Source organism: Colobus angolensis, unplaced genomic scaffold (assembly GCF_000951035.1).
Source record: "Colobus angolensis palliatus isolate OR3802 unplaced genomic scaffold, Cang.pa_1.0 Scaffold8, whole genome shotgun sequence".
NCBI classification, from domain to species: domain Eukaryota; kingdom Metazoa; phylum Chordata; class Mammalia; order Primates; family Cercopithecidae; genus Colobus; species Colobus angolensis.
Genome location: NW_012121820.1, coordinates 4823897 through 4845349, shown reverse-complemented (window position 1 = coordinate 4845349; position 21453 = coordinate 4823897).

Here is a 21453-nt window from a genome sequence, read left to right as displayed (position 1 = left end):
GCAGAAATGAACCCCAGTGGGTGGGTGGGCGGGCAGGTCTGTCTCAGGGCTCAGAGGAAACCCTTCCCTGTGACCCAGAAGCTCAGAGGAGACTCCGGGGAAGAGGCAGGACTGGGCTGAGCCTGGAAGGGCAGGTGGGGCCTTGGGAAGGGAGCAGCTGGGGGGCGGGGCTTGCCAAGAAAAACCAGGTGATACTGTGGTCGAAGTCCCCAAGCTATACGTCACTCAGGTTTCATGCTGTTGTTTCTCCATAAATCTTCCCCAAAGACAAAGCATAAATCCACAGAAGTTGGACAATCCTTATTCTGGAGGGAGAGTCTAGGTCAATGTCTAGTTCTGGTTGCATGGTTGTAAGCAGGAGCTGTAGGTAAGAACTGGTGACATGGGTGGGACCAATACGCAGCTGTCTCCAAACGATCTGAGTGATCCCATTGAAAAAGGCCTCTCCCACCTCCCAATGGTTTCCACAGTGAGGAAAGGAGACTAAAGGCTGTGTGTGTGTAAATTAGCAGCAGAGTCAGCTGCAAGTGACAGCAAACCCATTATAAACGCACCTTAGGGAAGGCATAAGATGACTTCCCTCTGTGGTAAGCAAAGCCCAGAAGTAAGTAGCCAGGGCTGATGGAATAGTTTCACTTGGAAAGAGGATTCAGGCACAAACCTGTTATTCTGTCAAGCACAATGCATTGCACACCTCAAAATCCAAAATGGCTGCTTGAGCTCCAGCCATCACACTCACATTCCACTTAGCAGTGAGGAGGGAGGTGCAGAAACATGTGTCCCTGTTCCCTGAAGACACTTTCTAGAAATTATACATGGCCCTTCTGTTCCTGTTCCATTGACAACACCTTAATTACACAGTCACATATATAATTGCAAGGGAGGCTGAGAAATGTAGTCATTATTTTGGGTAGCTATGCGCCAGTTGAATTCTTTCTTCTCTGAAGAGGAAAGGGAGAACAAAATTAGAGGAACAGTCACCAGTCTCTTCCATTCTATGCATGAATGTTTGCCCTAGATGTGTTGTGGGAATGTGTCCATGCCTGTGTTGGAAGCATTGCTGACCATCAGTTATTAAGCATCCACTCAAGAAATCCTGCTGAGTGAGAAAATGCATTAATAATAAATGCATATGGGCCATGGATTCTATGGAAATAAATATATGTATATAAACAGAAGGTACGGGTGTAAGTGTAATTGTGTATGTTCATGCTCACATATGTATTCCCTAATTCACTTATTTACTCAGCTAGTATTTCCTGAGCACCTACTATGTGTCTGCAACTGTGTCACACATTTGTGATTCAGCATGGTAACATGGCAGTCAAGGTCACTGACTTCATGAAATTTAGTCTATTGGAAGAGATGGGCAAAACCCAAGTACATGAATAACCAAGTAAGATAATACCATCATGATATTTGTGTGATAAAGAAAATAAACAGTGTGGCACTTTAGGGATCGATGGGGAGAACAGGGTGCACCCACAACAGACAGGAGGGTTGTGGAGGGTGTCCCTGAGGAGGTGATATTGAAGAAAACCCATCGGCCCAGGTACCACCAGGCATCTGTTTCCAGCTCAGTCCCCTTCTCCGAGCTCCAGGCGCTAAGCTCCAGATGCCACCAAAGTCCATTCTGCCCCAGGCCCATGTGGCCCAAGGGAAGCTCCTGTTTCTCTTGCACGACCTGCCCCTCCCTCCCCCAGGCTGCCTCACACAGCCCATGGCTGCACTGTGTACTGAATACTGGAGGGGCAGGGTAAGGAGCAGTCCAGGCAGAGGGAGCAGCAGTGCAAAGGCCCTGGGGCAGGAAAGACCATCCTGTAGTGGAGGATAGCAAGGAGGCCAGGGAACAGCCAGCCCCAGGCGACCCTGAAAGGAAGGAGCCAGGTGAACCCCAACACTACACTGCTGACCTCCCGCTGGGACTTCCCACTGGGGGAACACATCCAGAGCCAGAAGCAAGGGAGCCTTGTGGTGTGTACCACCCAGTCAGCCTGCAGGTCACAGAGCAGGGGGAGGTGGGGAGAGGACCAGGAGGACAAAGGGCAGTCATGTGGCACAGGCTGGGGCCAAGGCTGGGGCGCTGGCATTCATTCTGAGTCAGGTGGGGAGCCATGGCGGGTAGCAGGCAGAGAGATAAGGCCCAATTTGCAGGTTTAAAGAGCCCTGTCATTGCCATGGGGACAGTAAACTGCAGAGGCCCCGCGTGGAGGCATCTGCGGTGACCCAGGGAGAAGTGACGGGGGCTCTGCCTCAGTGTGGACAGGGCATGTGTGCAGAGGCGGCCTGCCTTGGGTCAAAGTGGAAAAGCCATACTGAGGGACTCCAGGTGGCTCTCAAGTCTGCCTTGAACAGCAGAGTGACGGCCCCGTCCCTGGACAGAAGCAGCCTGAACGTCTGAGCAAATGGGGGGATCCAGGTCCTGCTGGATGGTGGGGGTGAGAGCTGGAACCAGACAAACAGTCTCTCTCACCCTGGGCCACCTCCTGAAAAGTCCATCTCGGGCCTCAGAAGGCGCAGACGGTGGGAATGAGCCAGGTGCCCGAGGGGGCCCCGCGCCAGGGCACCGCTGTCCTCATGTTTTCTTCCCATCCATTAGGAGGAAACGTGCTGGGGCCAGAGCCGGCTTCCCGCTGAAAAATCAATGGCTCATTAGAGCTCACCTTTGCCTCCCCTCTGCCCTCAGGCTATTAAAACTGGACAGGACAGAGCAAGACTCAGCCTACCCAGGAAGGACAGCAGGCTGGCCCGTTCCTCCTGCAAGGCCACCCCAGCCAGGGCAGCAGCTCTGTCCCCAAGACCCCCCAGCAGCCTTGCTGAGGGTCTGGCCCTGGCCCTGCAGAAAGGAGACCACATCAGCCTGGAGTGGAGCAGGCACAGCTGTCTTGAGTCCCCAGTTCAAATCCTGTCTCCACCACTCATGGGACCTGTGACGCTGGGAGTCACTTCCCCTCCCTGGGGCGCAACCTCCCCATCTGTAAAATGAGGCTTTTCCATAAGAGTATCAGCGCTCCTCTTGCAACCAGAGGCTCCACTCCAGCTGGTTTGAACAGAGAAAGGAATGGATTAAAGGGTTGCCAGGGGGTCTGGAACTTCTACAAGGACAGAGACAGGTGTGGGGGCTATGCAGGCAGCAGAACATAGGATCCCTGGCAGGACTGATCCCTGGGGACCCAGCATTGCTGCTGTGGCCACAGATACCACAGCCTGCACCCTGACACCCACCCAGGGGTCACAGTGCAAACTCCTTCCCACTCTCACTCCAGACGGTTCAAGCCCCTTCTCTGCACAGGGGTGTCACGTGACTGGGGTCTGGCCAGTAACATCCATAGACTCTGTCTGGGCCAATGAACGTCACCCCAAGACTGTGCCAGACTCACTGAAAAACAGCCGAGTTTCTGCTCAGGGTGCTAAGTTGGAGGATGGAAGCCTGGCCCCTGGGGACCCACCTTGCCACTACCTGAAGGGCCAGTCTGAGAACTCCGCTGACACAGAGGGAAGCAGGGCTGAAAGACGGAGAGGAGGCACCCTAGTGACACTGTAAGATCCCCTGGATGCAGCTGCGCCTGAAGCCACATTGTGAATGTGGAACAGCAAACCAGGAATTGCTGTGTCTTTGTTCTTGGTTTTGTTGCAGTCCTTGATTTGGATTCTGCCACTTGCAGCCAAAAGATCAAAAAATAATACAAGAAAACACCTGGCATGCCACAGGTCAGCATTAATTCCAACACTCAGCCGGGGGGAGCCTAGAGGTGAGCCGTGGAGGTGAGCAGAGAGATGAGGGCTCCATGCACTTCTCACCCACATCCTCAAGGTGCTGGGATTCCACCATCTGTGACATGAGGAGCTGGGACGATGATCCAGGCACTGCAGGGAGGGGTCCTCCATTCTCATCAGCTCCCCTCCCCTCCCAGAGGTGAGCAGACATCCTCCCAGGGGACCCAGGGTCCTGATGTGGAGTGTGTCCAGGGGAGCTTATCGGAGGGCAGGGAAGGGATCCCAGATGTCTGCCTCCAACTGTTGCCCTGTTCTCTGTGCCAACAGCCTACCCAGGGCAGCAGCCTTGCAGAATCTTCTTCCCAGTCACACCTGGAGTAAACGCCTCATGGACATCTGTGCACAGCCTGGTATTTGGCACCAAACGCACCTGAGTGCGTGATACCCTCTGTCACTTACTGGCTGTGTGACCCCAGGCCGGTCCCCTCACCCTCCCAGCCGCAGTTTCCTGGTCTGTGGAATGGGGGTAATGGTAATGCAGATTAGGGGGGCTTAAGGGAGTCGACATGTATGAAAGTGCCTGGTACACGGCAGGTGCTTGCAATGTGCGTCCTGGTTTTCCCCTCCTGCCAAGAGGCCTGGTAGATGCAGGAATGACAACTGAGTCCACATCTGCCATTGGTCAATTAAACAAAGTGGCTCGGAGAATGAAATGCAACTCCTGGCCTGTTTTCAGGACTCAATAACCATCCGTGTGGTCATCATCACTATCGTCACCATTGTGATTGTTACAGTTGTGGAGATGCACGCCTGACATGCTGACTTGGGGAGATCTGGGCACTGATCAGAAGCATGTTTATGTGATGTGCTCATAGCCTGTGATGGTCAGGGAGGGCCTCCTGGAAGAGGAAGACCTGAAGTGGCATCCGAAGTTCGTGGGGGGCTTGGGTGAGGTAGGGAGTGCTGAGGAACAATAGCACTAACACATATGCAGCTGCTGCTTACTGATGCGTTCACTGTGGGCAGCTGGGGCCTGGGCGCTTGAGGTGCCTGAACTCATTCAATCTCCACAGCCCCAGCAGTCGGTGCGAGTTTGATCACCCACCTTTGAGGCTGAGGCAGGAGAATCGCTTGAACCCAGGAGGTGCAGGTTGCGGTTGGCTGATATTGTGCCACTGCACTCCAGCCTGGGCGACAGAGCAAGACTCTGTCCCCCAAAAACAAAACAAACAAACAAAAAAACCCAGGTTACTGATGAGGCAAGTGAATGGCAGAGAGGTTAGTAACTTACCCAAAGCCACACAGCAATGCAGTGGCAAAGTGGGGATTTGATCTGAAAGAGTTGCACTCAGCAGTCCACCCTCTTGAACCCTATGCTGTGCTGTCACCACAATGGCTTTTCCCTGTATCCTCTCCCCGTGATTTTAAGACGCGCTGAATTTTTAAGGACAGCATTAACTGTTGACATTGAGGGAAAACTGTCTGCCTTGTGGCCCATCCACTGCCATGCTCTTGTGGTGTGAGGTCACCGCACCACACCATCACACGTGTGCCAGTCTGCATTTGTCACCCGCCTGCATTCACTGTTCTGCTGTGAGGTGTGACCACCCAATGGCCTCATTCCACTGCATTCATCCTCAGAGACGTCAAGAAAGCAGCTGGTGCAGACGGGTCCTATTTAGAGACCAGATGAGGCCCATCTCAGTCCACAGCTCAAGTTGGGGGAAATGCACCTTTCATTATTTTCTAAAACTTCACTTAATCTTGGCAGCATTAGAGCAAGCTGGCTGAGCATAGATTCTGGATCTAGAATGCCTGGTTTGCATCCACTTCCTCCCAGCAGTGTGACCTTGGCCAAGTTTACTGGAACACACTATGCCTCCATTGAGCATGCTGTGCCTCAGTTTCCTTATCCATGTTGTGGGGATAACAGAATCTTTTCTTAGTGTGGCTGAGAAGATTAAAAACACTTTCTCATAAAAGTGCTTAGATCGATGCCTGCAGTGACAGATCTTATTATTTCTATTTGAGTCAATATTCAGCACAGGCGGTGGAAATGTAATCTTAGACAATTTGGAATTGATGCTTTCCCTTTTCTGAGTCTTGACCTGGTACCAGGTGACAGCAGGGACCAACATGGTCATCAGGCACCGCCTCCCAGAGCCAGTACTTGCTGGGACATCCATTCTTCAGCCTGGATCATGAGTGTCAGCTCAAGTGGCTGCCACGGAGGTGCTCCTTGTGGTTGACTGATGGTCCTTCCTGCCAATCTTACTACTTCAGTGCCACTTGAGGCAATGTAAAACACCTCATAGATCCTGCACCAGGGGAGGGAGGTGAAGGGCAGGCACTCTGCCACCCTCAGGACCCGACTGCCAATGCAGGAGTTACAAGCGCAGATTTCTAAAGGGGTGGGCAAGTGACCTAAGTGGGTAGACGGGCTAGTGGGGCTGCAGAAAAGCCCTATGTATAAGGGTGGCCACTCCTCAGCTCTGCCAAGCAGTTGTATGAGGGAAGGCAGATCCTGTGGAGCTTACTTTTCTGTTTTTAGAGAAGCCAGAGTCTTTTATGTGAAATAACCTGTTTTTTAAAAAAATTATTGGCAGAAAAATTTTCAATGTGAAGGCAAACATATTGGAAAGGAAGAAATAAAACTGTCCCTATTTGTATTTGACATACTTGTCTATATAGATAATTCCACCAAATCTCAAAAACAAAAACAAAACAAACTCCTCCTAGAACCACTAGAACTAATAGTGAGATTAACAAGGTCAACAAAGAAAAATCAATCATATTTCTGTACAACAGTCATGTATAATTAGAAAAAATTAATACCACTTACAAAAGATTCCCAAAAATGAAAAACTTAAGTATAAATCTAACAAACATGTACAGGATTTGTATGCATTAAACTACAAAATATTGATGAAAGAAATCAAGGAAGACCTAAATAAATGGAAATACATATCATGTCCATGGATTGTAGTAGTAAAGATGGAGGACAAAAGTACTCAAGATGTCAGTTCTCCCCAAGCTGATCTTCAGATTTAGTGCAATGTTAATAAAAATGCCAGCAGGAATTTTTATACATACAAACTTATTGTAAAATGTACACGCAAAAGCAAGGAAACTAGAATACAAAAAGAACGATAATGTCTGAAACATCACTACCCTACTTTAAGACTAACTGTAAAGCTATAGTATCATATAGTATCAAGACTGTAGTATTGATGAAGGAATTCACACATGGAACAAAGAGCCCAGAAACAAACCTACACAAATATGGGCAGTTGACTTTTAACAAAGGAGCAAAAAAAGTAAATCAATGGAGTACAGGTAGTATACTCAAATGGTGTTTGAACGACTGGTCATCTATATGCGAAAAACAAAAACAAAACTGAACCTCAACCTGTATCTCACACCTGGTGCAAAAATTAACTCAAAATATCATAGATCTAAATGTACAACACAAAACTATAAAACTCCCGCACCTCCAGTGGAAGGTGGCTTAGAATAAGAAAGTCAAATCGGGCATGGGGGACGGAGATGATTAGTTTCCCACTCACCTGAGTGTGAGGACCAGACTCAGTCCACAGTCTGACTAATGCTCATAGTTGCAGGCCTGGGATGTCCCTGAGGGAGGGCCCGTTCCCTCCCTGCATCCCCAGCACCCAGGGGTGGACATAAACTGCCTCTGTGTGGCCTCTGCCAGGTAGGGGGTCAGGAGGTTGCATCCTTCCCTGGCACTGGGAGCTGAAACAGACTCCTGCCCCTTCCCCCTGACCCCACAGTCTGGGGCCCAACAGCTGCTGGGTAATTCCTCAGCCCCCAGCATGTGTCTGCCCAGATTCCATAATCCCCAGACCTCCTCGAGTGTCAGTTGTGCCTGATCAGAGAAGGAGGGAGGAGGAGGGGTGGAGTGAGACAGAGGAGGAGACAAGGGAAAGGAAATACTTGGCGTCCCTGGGAGATCCGCCCCTGTAGCAGCTGTGAGGGTCCATGGTGCACCCAGACTGGCCTCCCCAGGCTCGGCTTCCACCACCAAATCCACAGCTATTTATGGAGGGCCCACCGCAGGAGTCACAACTGGAATCCCAGACTCAAATGCAGCCCATGGGCGTGTGCAAGGGCCGGGCATGTTCAACACACCCAACACTCAGTAACTCAGGACAGACACCAGCAACGCCCCGTGGGTGCTCACTGTGTAAATACCTGCCCTGGACATGTGCCCTGTGGCTATGCCCTGTGGTCCTGCCCTCATTTGCCTGCTGCAGATCCTGGCACCCACCTGCTATGATTGATGAGGCTCTTGTCAGAGTCACTTGAGGAGGCCTGTGTCCACCCACCAGCCAGGACATCCAGGAAGCCAGTCACAGCCCTAGTTCTAAAAGCCCACTTCTGGCCTTCCAGGAAGCTTCAGCTGACAAAGTATTGATCAGCCCATTGGTCGATGGGGGCCTTGAGCTGCCCAGGTTCCTCCAAGACTCAGCGATCCTCAGTTCCAGGAGCCTGTCCTCCCAGGGTGGGGCAGAGCATCCCGGGGGCTTCCGCAGGAGGCAGGAGGGCAGGCTTCAGGGCACACACAGAAGACCCCAGGGCAAGTCAGGACCCAGGGCTGTGCTCTGCCATCATCTTGGCCCTAAAGTAGGCATTCTTATTTTCCACCCTTTATTACAGGCAATGAACAGGACCAGCCTTCTTAGTCTCCCTGACTTACAAATACCTGGAGGCCCTGTAGGGCTCTGGCCTCAATTCTAGCCCTGCTCTTGCCATGGACCCCCAATGGCATCCTGCTGATGGCGACTCTGTACCCATCCTGCACCCAGCCCTCAGCTCACAGTGCCTCTTCTTCTTCCCAGTGTCTCCCCAGGGCACCATCCTCACTTTAAGGACCACAGGCCCAGGTGCAGTAACTCGTGTGTCATGGACCTCCTGCTGCTGAGGCTGCAGACACATGGGGCGGGGTCACTCCCCACTGCCTGATCCCCCATTTGCAGCCTCCTAAACTCTCCAGGCCACACGCACCCAGGCTTGGCCTTGCTGTTCCCTGTGCTGGAGCCCACTGTCCCCACCTCGTTCTTCCAGGCTCCCTCACCTCCTCCAGGTCTCAGGCCTCCTTCTGCAGCGGTCCCCTGGGACCTCCCTTGTTGACCCAACACCTGAGACTCTCAGTCCATCCGTATCCCCCTCCATTGTTTCTTCCTAAGACTTATCCCAATCTGACATTATAGTTTATATTTAACCATTCAATTCCTCAATGTCTGTCTCCTGTCTTGAAATATCAACTCCAGGAAGGCAGAAATTTGTGGCACTTTTTCTGCTGCTACGTTCTCAGGCTGCTTGGATATGGCACCAAGAACTTACAGGTGCTCATGAATCAGTGTTGGGGAAATAGATGGAAAGAAAAGGCCTAGAGAGGGAGGCACGGGCTGACAGCAGCACTGGCCTTGGGACACTGAGGGAACCTTATGGCAAAGTCACTGCTCCCAGGGCTCTGTGTCTTGTGCCTTCATTCATTCACCACCCATTCATTCATTTATTATTTCACCCAAACAGGCCTTTGCTGAACACCTGCTCTGTGCCAGCAGCTACTATGGGTTCTGTGAGTAAAGCAATGAGCAAAACAAACCAAAATTCCTTCAAAGACTTTAAAGTTCCATGGTGGAAGTTGTTTACCTGGCCCCTATCACCTCAATTGGGAGGGGTGAGGAGAGAAGGCCCCGAGAGGAAGGGGCTTCCTTCCTAGGCAGCTGTCATAGGTCCCGGCGAGCTGTCATGGCAGACACAGTCCAGGACACATCCAGACCCAGAGTGACAAGGGCCCTGGTGAGACAGGGTAGAGAAGAGTTTGATGGTGACAGGAGCCAGGAAGAGGACAGAGGGACAGAGGGGACGGAAGTGGCAGGGGCCGGGTCTGGACTTGAAATGGGGTGACCAAGGATGACCTCACTGAGAAGCAACATCTGGGTCATGACCAGAAGGAGGACACCAAATCCTCCCTGTGAGGGGCACCATCATCCTTATTTTCCACGGGAGGCTCAGAGGAGTTCAGTAACTTCCCCAAGGCCACACACCTACTGCATAGCAGAGCCCAGTTTCAACCTGAAATCAGGCTCTTGACGAGTTTTAACTGCCCCTCCGCATCTTGCCAGGGCTCTTGGTCACTCTGGGTCTGGGTATCCTGGGCTGTGTCTGCCGTGAGAGCTCACGGGGGCGCCCGTGACAGCCGCCTGGGAAGGATGCCCCTCCTCCTGAGGCCTTCTCTTCTCACCCCTCCCAATGTTCTAATGAGCAGGGAGAAAAGACATCGTACAGCACAGCTAGAATTCATTTCAATATTAATTCTGAAACCTCATTTCAGCAGATAATTAAATTACTTTTTAATTACAAACAGAGTATCTGTACACTCCCTCTGAGTGAGCACGGGTGGGTGGGGAGGAAGAAAAATGGTGTCGCCTGGCATTTCCTGCTCCATCCCCAGCACACAGGACCCCCGCAAATAATCCTCTCCTTGTCACATCTGAAGGCCGGGAGCACATGTCCAGGTGACCCCCCGCCCAGTCACCAGACAAATCCCACCGACGAAGCCGTGGTCTGTGCTGCACGCAGGCAGCGCATGAAGCCCCCGCACTGCCCCCCGAAGCCACCTCCTCCCCAGCCCCTAAAAGCGCTCAAAGGGGAGACCCCAAGTTTCCACTAAAACAAGGAAAAGGATCCCCTCAAAGTGAGTCTTGGACAGCAGAGGCCACATCGCCCCAGATGGGCTGCAGAGAGGGGTCTGTGGTGAAGGCGAAAGCGAGCTGTCCCAGGCACTTCTGGAATCCAGCAGAGAGCCCGGACCAGGGAACAGTGTGACTGCAGAAAGCGACAGTGGACGGCTGCCTCTTCCCTTTGTGGAGACACATGTCTGCAGCTATAGGGTTATAGCAGTGTCCCCTCCTGCACCCTCTGGGCTGCCTCTGGCTAGAGTGTCCAGACTGTCCAGGCCCGGGCGGGTGAGGGACAGAGGAGGCTCCTAGAGGTGCAGCCTCTTGGCCACTGACCAAGTGCAGCCTGGGGACCATCCACAGGCCCTGGCCATCAAGGGTTTGGGGAAGGGTGGCCTGGTGGCCACAGACTTTGGGGACAGAGGAGCTGGGTCAGCTCCCTGGCTCCACAGCTAAGCAGCTGAGAAGGGGTGAGTGCCTGCTGCCGGCCATAGCTGGGCCATGGGTGAGAAGGGGGCCCGCCTGGGCTGGGGGAGCCCAGAGCTGCCTGAGCAGGAATGAACATAGATGGTGCTGGCCGCCCACAGCAGCCCTGTCCATCAGAATCCACCCTCTGCGTGACCAGCCCTGAGAGCCGCCTTCTGTTGCTTCCTCCTTCTCCTTGACCTCTGCCTGGCCTGTCCCTGTAGCCCCTGTCAGGGGAACACATGGCTGTCAGCACAGTGCAGCCCCCAGGAGCAGATGGCAGCCCCCAGTCCCCATGTCCTGTCCCACCTGCCTTTCACATGAAAATGGGAGAGACAGCCAGGCAGATGCCCACAAAGCCGGGTGCACTGGGCAGTGTGGACGCAAGGCCATGTCCACATCAGGTGGCTGGAGCAGCCGCTGGTTAAATGGCCTCTGATGGCGCCTGTCAATCCTGCATCCTCTGTCCCTGGAGCCCTGTCCATCCTCTGCACAGAAATCACACCTGTTATCTCCCCTCCCCTAGCGCTCTGCGACCACAGGATGGGAACAGCAAGCACAGCCTCTGAATGTCCTGCAGCCTGGTGAGCACAAGCAGTCCCTTTATTTTAAAGTGACACCCGGATCCCTGCCCCTCCTCTGCACCTCACAAGGCCCAGGGTCTCCAGGAAGAGAAGTGGACTGGTGTTCACCCAACTGCTTCTTCATTTATTCCTTCCTTCATTCATTCAGCAAATGCTGACAGGGTTTCCCCACTCAGAAAGGAGGGGATGACAATAGCCCGCTCAGAGGTTGTTGGAGGGCCAGGCATGGTGGCTCATGCCTGTAATCCCAGCACTTTGGGAAGCCAAAGCAGGCGGATCACTTGAGGCCAGGAGTTTGAGACCAGCCTGGCTTTTTGGCCAGGATGATGAAACCTCATCTCTACTAAAAATACAAAAAGTTGCTGGGTGTTGTGGTGAGCACCTGTAATCCCAGCTACTTGGGAGGCTGAGGCAGGAGAATCACTAGAGCCCACGAGGTGGAGGTTGCAGTCAGCCGAGATTGCACCACTGCACTCCAGCCTGGGCGACACAGCAAGACACTGTCTCAAACAAAAAACAAACAAACAAAAATGCTGCTGAAGGACGAATGCAGCTTTTCATGTGAGTGCCTGGCACAACCTGGCTTAGAGAGCACAGTCGCTGGGGTCGGCTCAGGCCTGGGCTCTCTCTGAGTGTAGTGGGAGCCATGGGAGGTTCTGAGCAGGAGGGGCGCAGTCAGATCTGCATCCCACAAAAGTCCCTAAAGCTGTGCAGAGCGTGGAACCCAGGCAGCGAGGGTGGGAGCCGGAGTCCAGGAGGCCCCTGCAGAGGAGAAACCAGCTGCCCGGAGCCTCCTCTGGGCCTGAGGTCAGGGCCAGGATGGCAGAGCCCAGACACAACCCTGCTCTGCCTCTGCAGCCAGGCCCTCCCCACACTGCCCTGGCCCCTGAACTGGGCTGGCTCCAGCCAATGCAGAGCAGGCACCACAGCCTTTTGCATCCCCACCAGCCTGTTTGGGCCAGGAGAGGAGGCCTGGTCTCAGGGCCCCAGAGAGCCCTCAAGCCATGTGCCCCCAGAGTGATGGCATCCAGGGGTCAGGGTTAGGGAATTCCCTTGCAAGCTGGGAATTCTCCACTCCCAGAATCCAGCTGTTCCTCAACGTGCAGCAGCACAGGCCCAGCATCTGCCATGGCCCTCCTGGTAGGAGACGCTTCCTATCTCAGAACCTCCCCAGAGCCTCGTGCTGTCCTCATAAAAAAAGAGTTAAATTTACTGTCCTAAATTTCCAGAATCAATGGGGAGAGGCCAAAAAGCAGAAACCAGGATTCCTGACCCTAAGGAACCTCCATTTTCTCATCTGCAAAATGGGATTGGGGGAAGACAAGAGTTACCCTAAGAGGATTCTGCCTGCATCATGGGCCTAGAGCCCAGTGGTGATTGCATTTCCCAGACACCTTCTCTTCCACGTCTCTCTCTCATGCCTCCTGATCACTCTCCGAAATTACCTCATTTATTTGATCATTTGCTTATTCTCTGTTTTCTCAGCAGAATGTGACTCGGGTAAGCAGAGAGGACTTCCTAGAAGAGGGGACTTGAGTGGGGAAAATGGGATTAAGAGAGGCAGAAAGTTGGTGGGAGTAAATTCCAGGGAGCATAAGGGATTCAAAACCCAGGGCCCAAAGCAGGGGTATCGCAGGCACAGTCTTGACTTTTGTTCCCTCCCAGAGGCTCAGACTTATGCCATTGGACAATGGATCTTTGAAAATTAATTCAGTGTTTTATTCATCCTTAAAAGCTTTAAAGCTGCAAATCAAACAGTCACTGGGTGCTTTGCTAACCATGTCCTGGGCCCCTGTGTTGCCAATAAGTGTGCTCTTTCACATACCAACCTGACCTTTCTCTGTCCCAGGCAAATCAATTTCTCCTGGTGTTCACTGCTCTAATTGCATCCACAGCGAGGCAGAGCAAACATCTTCTCCTCCTGACTTGCATTATGCAAAACCTTAATCTCCCCAAGTTTCCTAAAGCACCGTGTGATTCCCAGCCTCCCAGGCCAGGAAATGCACTGTTTGATCTGCCAGTCCATATACATTAGATTTATTGGGGCAAATAAAGGAGCCTTGATACTATAAACTATCAGGAAATAATGAACCCCCCCGCCCCCAACCAAGCATGGACATCCCATAAATTTGCCTCTTAGGAAAAAAAATATATAAGGCTGCTGATCACAAATATATTGTCAGATTTATATCCTATGTGTGATCAACAAAATGAAGAGGAGAGCAGATTTCTGTCTCCAGCAAACTCTTGGGCTGTCTGGGGCTGGGGTTGGGGCTGGCCCATCCTGATCTGGGGGTAAATTGGCCTAAAGAAAGACCCCTGAAAGGCAAGGCAGGAAGGCAGGATGCTCAGGGTTGTAGCAAGAACAGAGTAAGAGAGAGCTGGCTTTGAAGCCTGGCTATGCACCTTTGTTGCTTTGTGACACTGAGTCTTGTAAGCCATATGATCTTTGTTGCAACTATGCACCTCTGCTCTTGTAGTCATAAACAATACATAGACCAATGGGCACGGCTGTGTTCCAATAAAACTTTGTTTATAAAAACAGCTCACCCCGCCTTAGTGTTGTTTGCATTTCAATTCTTCAATACCTAGTTAACATTTATACACACACACACACACACACACACACAATTTTTGTTAGTATGATTTCTTTTATTTATTTTTTTTTGAGATGGAGTCTTGCTTTGTCGCCCATGTTGGAGTGCGGCGGTGTGATCTCGGCTAACTGCAAGCTCCGCCTCCCGGGTTCACGCCATTCTCCTGCCTCAGCCTTCTCAGTAGCTGGGACTACAGGTGCCCACCATTACGCCCAGCTAATTTTTTGTATTTTTTTAGTAGAGATGGGGTTTCACCATGTTAGCCAGGATGGTCTCGATCTCCTGACCTCATGATCCGCCCACCTCGGACAAAGTGCTGGGATTACAGGTGTGAGCCACTACGCCCGGCCGACCACAGTATGAAATTTACAAAGCGCCAGACTAACCATCTTATCATTGGAACCTCATTCTCAGTGAGGTGTGGATTATGATAACAACAATACAAATCCCCTGACTGGACCCTTTAACAACAATAAAATCCCCTGACTGGACCCTTACTCAGAAATCAGAATCACAATTATGGTTCACATCAGTCTTACTGAATAAGTCATTTAATGTACTTGCTACTTTTTGTTCATCAGGTTCAAAGAGCAGAGTGTCATTAATGTAGTGGACCAGTGCGATGTTTTACACGATGAAAAGATCATCAAGAGTCTGCAAAGACTATACTGTGGCCAAAAGCAGAAGAGGTTAGCATAGCCCAGAGGCAAGGCTGTGAATGTGTACTGTTGGCTCTCATAGGTAAAAGCAGACTGCTTCTTATAGTTCTTACAAACCGATCTAGAAAAAATAAAGTATCTGCCAGGTCAATAGCTGCATTTGAGGTATCAGAGGGTTTGCTGATTTGCTTAAGCAAAGATAGCAAGTCTAGAATAGGGGCTGTAATTCACTTCACCACCTGATTAGGTTTATAGTAATCCACATCCATTCTCCAAGAACCATCTGCCTCTACATGGCCAAACAGGAAAATTAAATGGGAAACCACTGTGTTTACCACCTCTGCATCTTTCAAGTCTTTGAGGATGGCACTCATCTCTGCAATGCACCTAAAAATGCTATCCTGGCTAGGACAGAAATTATCTAGGGATTCCACTTGGGTCTTACTACTAGAATAGATTTTACTCTGTGAGTCTTTCCCATTGCCAAGAAACCTGGAAAACAGCTATAGGGTGTGTCTGCAGGCCTATGGGGTCCACTGTGATTTGAAGTTGGGTCAAAATTCCACTTACTACTTGACTTCTACAAAGAGATCAGGCAAGAGGCCATGACTCCATAGTGACAGTTTGTGGCCACCAGATCTGGAGTTTTTCTATTACGTAGGTAGATCAAATAACATTTTGATACATTGCCCATCTATTTCATGTCTAAGGACATCATAATGAATAAGCCGTTGCTAAAGATTCCCTCACAGTCAAAACATTGTAATTACCACTTCTTTTCTTCTGGAAAACATGGTAAGTATGCCCATCTTGTCTTCAGGGGATAAATGCTGTCACATGTCCTCATCCTCACTGATATCTCCCATCTGGCGTCTCCCCCAGCATCTCCACCGCCCTGCCTGGCCCATTCAGAGCAGCCACCACGGAGATTTTTAAGGATGCAGGCGCTCCCCTCTTAGCAGATTTCTTGATGCCTAAGTGAACAGAGCGTCTGTCAGTCCCTGTGAGGGCATGTAATGGGCTGGGAGAGTGATGGTGCATGTCATTCATGGTAAAGCCACTCCAACATTCCTGTCTCCCTAAGCCTTTGAATAGTTTCCCTTACTTTGTGCAATGAACATTCTCTTATCCCACTCTTATTAAATGAGGGCTGCCACTGAGACCAAGTGTAGTTATCAACCAAGTAATCAGAGCCCCTTCCAGCCTCACGAACTTACCATGAAATTCAGAATTCCTAGTAAGTGCACCCACGCCAATACCTTTACCATGAGGCAGTGTTATATGCCGACCTCTTTAGTCTAACACTCTTATCATCTATTCATACACATATTCTGCAGGTTTCTGCCAATGTAAATTAGCAAGATCTTTCCAATGTTTTGGTGTATATGCTATTTCCTCTTAGGGGGGACTTTGTGCTGGTCCCCCTGGAATAGGCTGACATCTGACCCTGGATTAGTAGTAGCAAAGCTGGAGTCTGGGTAGCTCCTTTCACTAGAAGGCAGCCTTCTAGTGACCTTGTAAGGAGACATGGCAGGGATGCTGCTTCTACTTCGTTTCTTTTCCTTTATTTAAAAAAATAATGTGGTTTTAATGCCCACTATGAGGGCAGGTACTTAGTAGGTTTATAATAGATACTTTTTAGATGAATAAATAAAAAACATTTTAAGGATAAGGGCCAAACGTTTGAAATTCCATTTTTTGATTTATAATAAAGTAACTTCCAAAATTCAGTCTTTCCCCCCAGTTAAGCCTCATTTAAACAGAACACCTGTCTATCTCCTAAGAACCTGCTCCTTCTCTGGCTCAGTGGGAAACCCCTACAGACCAGGCTGGGGTCTGATCCCCTCAAGTCTCCACATCTGGAAACATGATCCCTTGTACCTAATAGGTGCTCAGTAAACGTCAGCTGAATTAATGAATGTGGGTATTTTGCCTCCAGAGGGCTTTTCCAGAGTCACCCGTGTCAGCTGGGCACTGGTCACACCTCACCTTCCTTCTTTGGGTTGCACTCAAAGACAGAAACTGATCTTACTTTCCCACCAGAAAATCCTCTTCCACTCATAAACTGATGCCATTCTAGTGACCAACAGCTAGCCGCCCATGAGTGTGGTGAGTTCCCGCTGTCAGATCTCAGGGCTGAATGCAAACCCAGCCTTGCCTCAATGGCCCTCTTGCTACCCTCATCCTCTCCAGGGAGGCAGCTCCTTCCCAGGCACCCTCTATAACTCAGTGACCAGCATAGATGACTGGTTGAGGCCTGAGCATGGGTAATACGGTCAGCATCACTGGTGCCAACCTGAGAGTCTTTCCTCACCCGCCATCCTGACTCAACCCCTGTGTGCTCCAAGCACCTGGGAGCCACGAGTTTCAGAACACAGGCTTTCCCCCAGCCCCTGGACATGAATCTTGATAGATCCAAGCCAGTAGTTCTCAACTTTGTCAGACCCATGACCTCTTCCAAAGAAGAATTGTGCTTAATGACCTCTTTACTGCCCTGAAATGAAAGTCATAAATAATTAACCTATAACATCATACACTTACTTAAAAACTCATTACAATGCCCTAAGTGGACTATAAAAAGAAATAAAATGACAATAATTTTTAATAAAATAATAATTTGTAATAAATTAAATCATATTTCAATAGGCAAATGAATAGACACAGGCACAGGCACACACAGAGATATAACCAATAGTTAGATCCTAGCCAGCATCTGCAGAAGAAGTTTGGATGGAAGAGAAGATCAAGAGTCACGCTACAACAGAAGGGCAGAAAAATAAAGACACTTGAATATAAATATTATATTCAGTATATGGTAAAATCTTACAAAAATATCTTGTTTTGATATCAAGTTGATATAGGTTCTAAGCTAAGATGATTAAATGGCTCTTCACACAAGAGCGACAAGAGACGATCTGAAATTTGTGTGGGAAACAGGACGGTCTATCTTACGTGGACTGCCCTGCACCTTGGAAGCATCCGACATTCTCAGCCTCACCCAGCTGAATGCCAGCAATGTCACCAGTCATTGAGTCAAGCCACGCCTCCATTTCCATACACCCTCAGGGGCTGTACCTCTCTGGTGAAAAAGCCCTGCCCAAGCCATAATAATTCCACTTCCTCTGCCAGCACCAGGCCTAACAATGTACTTGGGGTGCAATTTTTTCCAAAGTAACAGGCGATCCAATCTGCTGGGGGCTTCTGGGAAAGGGTTCCAGGCTCTTATAAAGAGGTACTAGGATTCTTTCTTTTGTTTTCACCTCTTGCGTGAGGGTGGGACCACCTGGAGCTGTGGAGCAATCCTACGAGCTTCAGAGTGCAAGCCTGAGGGTCAGGCCAATGTGGACAGCACAGTGGGAAGTTGAGAAGAATTGGGGTCCCTGGTGATCCCCACCTCTGCACCAGCCAAACCAGAAATGCTTGGAAGTCCACTGGATTTCTTGATTCATGGAGACATAAGATATTGTCCCTATGATGTAAGGACAATAGGATACTTATTGTGGAATTCTCTGCTGCTTGAAGCCAAAAGCATCCCACCTGTGATGGGTAGAGTCTTTTTGCTTATTACCATAATCCCTTCTCTTGATGAGCAAAACCTTTGAAATGTACAAAGCGCCAGACTAACCATCTTATCATGGGAACCTCACTCCCTGTGAGGTGTAGATTATGATCCCCATGTACAGACAGGAGCACTGAGGCCAAGGAGGAGGGGAAGTGATTTGCCCAGTGCCAGGCCCTGTGTTGCCCCAGGGTAGTGGTCCTCCTCTCCCCCACTGCACCCAGGAAGCCTTTGCTATTCTGTGATCTGATGCCTCTTCGGGGCTCCATGCCCTAAATATCCACCCCACCCTCATCACCATTTTACATTCTCATTCTTGGGGTGGCATCCCTGGATTGAAGAACTGTGACTCTCAGCATTTCCTACTAAAATATGCATATCTCATCTTAAAAGAACTAATACATATTCATTAGCACAAATAAATTCTTCATTAGTTCTCAGACATGGCAGGCTTTGAAAGAAATAAGACATGAGACGGGTGAGTTCTGAGCGGAGTCCATTCATAGTGCCAGGGTGAGCTTTCATTTACTCATTCACTCAGTAAATATTTAGGAGGCACATCCTCTGTGCTGGACACTGGGCTATGTCCTGGAGCCACAGCCTCCTACTCTCCATGGTTCCTGCGCTCATGGAGTTGGCATTCTAGTGGGAAAGCACAGTCAAAACCATGAGCAAGATAATTGCAGATTCGATAAACCCCAAGGAGGAACTGGTATCGCCTGATGGAATCAAGTGTGACTCTGCAGGAGACAGGGACTCCCTTAGTCAGGGTGGTCAGTGAGGATCCCCTGGTGGAGGGGCCGTGTGAGCTAAGACCCAGAGGATGAAGAAGCCAGGCATGATAAGATCTGGAGGGAGAGCATTTTAGGCCCAGCAAATGCAAAGGCCCTGAGGTGGGCATGTGCTTGGTGCAAAGAGAGCAGGGAAGGGAGGTATGAGGCGAAGGTAGGGACCAGATCACATAGGATCTTGGATTTTATTTCAAGAGCAATGGGAAGTCATTGAAGATTGTAGATGAGAGACTGGCATCATCTCTGTTGCACTTTATAATGCTCACTCTGGTGGCTGAAAGAAGAATGGATCACGGAGGCAGGCACAGATTGGGGAGGCCCCATAGGAGGCTGTCTCAGTCCAGCGGCTCAGACTAGGGGTCATGGACAAGGTGTGAGCTGTGAATGGAGCTTGGAGGACATGCTGTCTGGGCTGGGACATGCTGTCTGGGCTGGGGTCCAAGGTACAAGCTGCACTGCACAGGACTGTCTTGTGGGTGTGGGCATCAGGGCTGGGAAGGCCCACAATGGGACAGGCCCTGCTCACTGCAGCGTGGGCCTGTGAGTGTGGCCCCTTGTGCCCGGGGAGCCTGGCACAAGGGAAGGGTGATGGCATGAACAGCAGGCAACAGGATCGAAAGAGGCCAGAGAGAAACCCCAAATCCTTACTCTATGGGAGACTGGAAACTCAGGAGGGCACTGTCAGATGAGGCAGAGGACCCGGTGACCCAGGGCCAGACTGGACTGTGTGCCCTGGAATGTTCTGTGCCCCAGTGCCACTTCCTGGTGTGCAGGATATTCAAGAGTTCACTCAAAAGCAACAGGACTAAGGAACATTCCTCCACCCAGGCTCTGTGAACACCTCTGCTCTTGGGGCAGATCCTGGGTCCAGGATTCTGTGCCCGGTTTGTGGGAGTTTTGTTTTGTTTTGTTTTGTTTTTTAAGATGGAGTCTTGCCAGGCTGGAGAACAGTGGCGCAATCTGGAGCGCAGTGGCGCAATCTCGGCTCATTGCAACCTCCGCCTCCCGGGTTTAAGCAATTCTCATGCTTCTACCACCCAAGTAACTGGGATTACAGGTGTGCGCCACCACTGCCGGCTAATTTTTATATTTTTAGTAGAGATGGGGTTTCACCATGTTGGCCAGGCTGGTCTCGAATGCCTCACCTCAAGTGATCCACCTACCTCAGCCTCCCAAGGTGCTGGGATTACAGGTGTGAGCCACCGCACCTGGCCATACAATGCATAATCTATATGATGACTGTGTGTGTGTTTACTCTCCAGTTAAGAGGGGAGGAAATAATAACAACAGTTGGCACTCACTGTGCATTCACAATGCAGCATGCATTTACTAAGCAGTTGAACCAGCTGATTGCTCCAAGCCCCACGAAAAACCTGGGAGGGAGGTACTTTCATTTACTCCCCTTTGACAAGTGAGAAAACTGAGGCTCAGAGTGGTCACATCCAAGAACACAGAGCCAGCAAGTGGCAGAGCTGGAATCTGAACCGAGGCCCATCTGGCTCCTCATTCTGGGATCAGGCCGAAGCCACTGTGGGGCATTGGTGGTGACACTGAGGGCTGCAGCAGGTGTGCAGGGAGCAGTGGCTCAGCAGCTGTAGGCTCTGTGCCCTCTGCCACATCCAGCCCTCAGAGCGCCCGTTCGGGGTCAGAACCCAGCATAGAATTTAATCCTGCAGTTCTGGCGGCTGGAGGGGAGGGGACGCCCGTGGGCAGAGGTTCTGTGGAATTGGCAGAACCCTTCCCCTCCCCACACTCAGCCACAGGTTTCATCCTCTCATCTCCCAGCTTTGTCTGGAATGGTCTCCTCTTTTGAGTAAACCCTACTGCTTCTGCCTAATTAGCTCTTCATATGAAATCCCCAGTTATTCTGGGAGCAACCTCCAGGCTGGGTCTCCCTGGAGCAGGAAGGTGGAGACGCAGGTGAACACACCTCTCTGTAAACTGAATGGATGCAGCTGGTCCCCAGTGCCTGCGCCTAACATGGGCCCTGGGCCTCACTTTCCCAGAAGGCCTGGATTCCTGAATGTGGGAGTCACCTTCAAATGAGGCTGCACCTAGAGTCTCAGAGAAATGAGGGCTGTGAGGACCCAGTAACCCCCTCAAGGCAGTCACCCACAGCCTGGCACTGATCAAAGGCTTTGCCTGCCCCTCCAATCCCCAGACCAGGAACACGCTGTTAGGAGCCCATGCTGTAGATGGGGAAACCGAGACACAGAAGAGTCAAGTGACTTGCCCAGGAATCCAAACCCAGAAATCTGGACCCAGGGAGTCCGGCCACAAAGCTCTGGCACTGACCCACAAGCCCTAATTCCCATCTTCACAGTCCCCTCCTTCCCATCCTCATGCCCAGATGGACCTGGAATGAATGGACTTT